Source organism: Neopelma chrysocephalum, unplaced genomic scaffold, assembly GCF_003984885.1.
Source record: "Neopelma chrysocephalum unplaced genomic scaffold, ASM398488v2 Primary Assembly neopelma1_138, whole genome shotgun sequence".
Lineage (NCBI taxonomy): Eukaryota > Metazoa > Chordata > Aves > Passeriformes > Pipridae > Neopelma > Neopelma chrysocephalum.
In genome coordinates, this window is record NW_020897800.1 from 2,450,536 (window position 1) to 2,455,445 (window position 4,910).

Consider the following 4,910-nt stretch of genomic DNA (forward strand, 5'->3'; position numbering starts at 1 on the left):
GGTCTAAACAAGTGGCTCCTGTGCTCGCTCGTCGTTCCTCCAGCTCCTGCCTCTCAACCCCTCTGCAAAGCGGGTTCCTCTGCCCTGTCCCAGCAGGGAATGGCTCTGGAATGCAGGAAACCTTCTGCCCAAATGACGCACCTGGAGCTCCCGGCGGGGAGGAGGAGGAGGAGAACGCCTGGATTATGCCGGGGAGATGCAGGGGGGAAGAGAGGAGCAGACTGTTGAGGGATCAGAAGCTACAGCTGTGCAGTTAATTATACAAGGCAGTCCACACCCAGGAACATTCTTGTCTAACCAGGTTTGGGAGGAAGGGCTGTTTATATACATAGAAATGCCTTTGTAAAAAAAAAAATCATTTTCATTAAGATGTGGCAACCAGTCCGACCGCTTTGTTTCAAAAATAATTCTGCTCCCAGCTGCCAGGGGCTGAGGTTCCCTCCTCGCAGAGATGGGCAGGGGTGGAGAAGACCACGAGATGCCCAGGATGGGTTTGTTAACTGGGTCATCCACATGCACCAAAATAATTAGGGCTGTAATTAAAACGAACGCCCAGAAGAAAGCGTTCCTCGGCGGGGCTCCCCCGAGGGCTCACCGTGCTCAGCAGGACAGGGAGGGGAAATATGGTTAATACTGGGTTTAAAAAAAAACCCCATTATCTTTATTTTGGGGTTTGTGCAAGGCCCATCCATCTAGACCTGGAAATGGCCCGACCATCAGAACAACACAGTGAAAATTGGCTGGTCGTGCTCTTCCCACAGGCCATGGAATATCCAAAATATGCCCCAGTAAAACAAAACCTCCATTGTGTGTTCTGAGATAAGGGTTCAGGTGGATCCCATGCAGCTCTTCCCATAAATGTCCGCTGAGCTCAGAGACACACCTGGAACACACCTGGAAGAGGAACTGTTTTGTAGCTACGTGGCCAAAATATTCCTTGCAAGGAAAAAAAAAAAAGAACTGGTGGTTTTAAAAAGTTTTAAAAGAAGTTTTAAAAAGTTTTATAAGAAGTTTTAAAAAGTTTTAAAAGAAGTTTTAAAAATAGATCCGGCTCCACTAGCTGTATTCCTGGGAAATGTTCCCTTGTTGGAATCACAGATTTCAGGAGAAAAAGGCTCTTTATAAGCACTGGTGAATTCCAGCAACTTCAAAAGGAGGAGGTTGATCTCCTATCACATAATTTCAGATTATGCCCTGGATTTCAGTGTGATTTCTCTGAGATTAATGTCCAGGGAGTAAATTAACCACACCAAAGATTTGTGCTTAATTTCATTTTCACAGAATGCAATGGTGGTGTTGCTGGAGAGTGTGATTTTTAGCTGTAATAATGTCTCATTAAATATCCATCATGAAACCCCTGTTGGAAGTGATTTAAGCAGTGGAGGAAAAGTCCAGGTCTGCAGCTCTTTTTGAGGAAAAAGAGACAACCCAAAGCAGGACCAGGATACATTCTGGATCTGAGAGGAAGAGGAGACAGCCAGCAAGTGCTTGTCTTACAGATATAGTTTCCAAGGGCTTTGTTGTTTAAAAGGAGACAAAAGGAAAGTGATTTTTTTTTTTTGTCTCCTAGATTTTTCTTGGCTTATAGATCCAGCCTCTTACTGCCTGTATGTCATTGTGGCTCTCTGTCTATGAGAAATGGCTCAGTACACAGGATTTTTTGGATAATAGCTGTTGGGAAAGGCCACACCTTTTGCAGTGATTTCAAATGGACATTTTTTTATTAATAGGGCCACAGTCTTTCATGAGTCACAAGTAGGAAAGGGCAATGCTATTTTTTAGAAACCAATTTCATAAAAAGAAAAATTTGACTGACATACATGTATTTCTTCCCCCCTGGCTGTCTGGGCTGAGCTGTTCTTTATAACATCAACAGCCCTGCAGATCTCCAAGTAATTAAAAATACTGGAGGGTGGAGGTGCCTGTTCTCACGTGTACAGAGGAGACTCAGCAGAGCTTTTCCAGCCAGCATTTAATACCTAAGGAACAAAAAACAGCTGTATGAAGAGGTCTAATGTGGAAGAAGGTGGCCTTGGTTTCTCTTGTTCTCCTGCTGCTTTGTTAAGATTTTGGAGAGGGTTAAGGCAGGTAAAAGATTAAGGGCTGAATTTTTAGACCTTGACACAAATGCAGAGTAAATCGTAGAGTCACAGAATGCTTTGGGTTGGAAAGGACCTTAAAGACCATTTTGCTCCATGGGACACCTTCCACTAGCCCAGGTTGCTCCAAGCCCTGTCCAACCCGGCCTTGGACACTTCCAGGAATGGGGAGTTCACAGCCTGTGCCAGGGCCTCACCACTGGATCCTTGCAAATGGACTTCTTGGAAAAGAATGTTTGCTCTTAGTCTGGGCTGAGCCTGCAGGAAGGAAGGAAGGAATGCTCCAGCATTCCCTGCTGTCACCAGCCACCTCTGCATAATTCCACTTTCACTGGTCCCCTTTCAAGCTCAGCTGACCCACAAGCCTGGTCTTAGTGCCTTGGGCAGGTCCTGCTGGCAAATACCTGTGCAACCCTGGCAGGGGCACGTGTGGCCTGGGAGAGGGAAGTGTGTCACCTCTGCTGCCACACACCCCGGCACTGCTGCTCTGCCGAGCCCATCTTTGCCCCATCATCTCTCTGCACCTCCTCGTGCCTTTTTCATGCCAAAAAGAATGGTTTGCAGGCAGGGCCCACCTCTCTCCTGCTGTTTCCTGGAGAAGTGTATTGTCCACACCTGTCTGAAACTCGGGGTGCACATGGTTGTCTTGGTGCCCAAAACCACTGCCAGGGCTGGGTAGTTCTGCCTGGGGGTCACAGGAGGAGAACTGGAGTTAAAGGACAGGTTTTTAGTTGAAGGGCAGTTTGTTACCCGACTTGTGCTCCCGTTTAGAACATTTAGAATCACAGAATCACAGCATGGTTTGGGTTGGAAGGGACCTTAAAGCTCACCCAGTTCCACCCCCTGCCACGGGCAGGGACACCTTCCACTAGCCCAGGTTGCTCCAACCTGGCCTTGGACACTTCCAGGGATGGGGCAGCCACAGCTGCCCTGGGCAACCTGTGCCAGAGCCTCCCCACCCTCACAGGGAAGGATTTCTTCCATATCTCCAACCTCAATTTCCCCTCTTTCAGTTTGAAGCCATTCCCCCTTGTCCTGTCACTCCAGTCCCTCTCCAGTTTCCCTGCAGCCCCTTCAGACACTGGAAGGTGCTCCGAGGTCTCCACACAACCTTCTCTTCTCCAGCCCCATCCTGTCTCCACAGGGGATGTGCTCCAGGCCCCTTTATCACCTTTGTGGCCTCCTCTGGACTTGCTCCAACAATTCCACATCCTCCTTATGTTGGGATCTGTGCACACTGTCCCAGGGGGGTCTCACACTCCGTGCACACGCACACACACACGTTTTCCAGAGCAATTCAGGAGCCAAAGTCCAGCCCAGCCTGGATGTCTCTTTATCTTTGCACCTCCCAGAGGGTGGCTCCTGATTTCTCCAGCATGAGTTCACACTTGTATAAGTGATTTTTTTGCGCTGGTTCTCCCCACGTTCCCTGCACAGGACAACAGTCTCCTCTGCAGTGCTCTGTGTGATGGGCCCTGGCTGTGCCTGTGACTCAGAGCACACACCCACCCCTGGCATCTGCAGGGCCTTTCATCTCTACAAACTCACGGCAGCTTTTCAAAGGTTCGCAAATTAAACCTGACAACACCTTTGCAAAATAGGTCTGGGTTGCTAAGCCCATGTGGCAATTAGGGAAACTGAGGCACGTACTGTGGAACCAACAGATTTTTTTCAGCAAAATGAGCTTTTTCCCCCCCCCTGAAATGGCTGTTTTGTTCTCTTTTCATCATTGTGACCGCTCTAAATCTTTGATTTTTTTTTAATATTTAATAGTCTATGATGCTGCTGTTCTTGTTTTGAACATCATTTTTTTTCCACTGTAGCAGAAAGTTTGGATATTTGTTGCTTGTGCTGAAGTGGAATGTGCTGCACGAAAGTCTTCGTGGGCTGGTGCCTAAAAACCAAATCTCCCCGGGATGAAAAAGTGAAAAAATCGGGTCCATTTCCAACTAAGTAGAATAGAAACAGTTAAACCAACCCCAGGGCACTCCTTTAGACAGGCTCCAGAGGAGAATTTCAAACACCAAGGACTGATGAAGTCATGGAGAGTCACGGAGAATTAGCTCAACCAGCCCATGATTCACTGGCCCCAGTTCTCACAACAGCTCCAACCAAACTGGGAGCAGGGAACCTGCCTGCTAATTACCTGTGCTCTACCCACTAATCCACTCTGCTTTCACATCCTACATACCTGCAGCCCTTTCTCATTTCTTCCACCTTTGCACAAAATCAATGCACGGCCCAGGAGATGCGAGGCCGAGGTGCAGCCGGGGCTGTTTCTGCTCCAGGAGAGCCCAGGAATCCGTGTGCCAGGCGTGTGGAGCCCGTTGAGCAATGCCCAGGCATTGAGCAGCTCCCAGGGTGACAGCAGAGCTGGCAGAACGAGTTCAGGGCTCCGTGCTGCTCTCACACGGATCAGAGTCAGGCAGCAAAGCATCCCGGTGGATCAGTGGAGCTCTCCTGGCAGAGAGAGCATGGGGCAAACAACCCCACTGCTGTGGGTGTGATTAGAGCAGCTCTGCAGGCACTCAGAGCTGGGATTTCATGGAATCATGGAATGGGTTGGGTCGGAAGAGACCTTACAGACCATCCTGTTCCACGCCTGCCACGGGCAGGGACACCTTCCACTACCCCAGGTTGCTCCAACCTGGCCTTGGACACTTCCAGGGATCCAGGGGCAGCCACAGTTTCTCTGGGCAACCTGTGCCAGGGCCTCCCCACCCTCCCAGGGAATGATTTCTTCTTGACACCAAATCCAAACCTACTCTCTTCCAGTTGAAAACCATTGTCCTGTCATTATCCGCCCATATA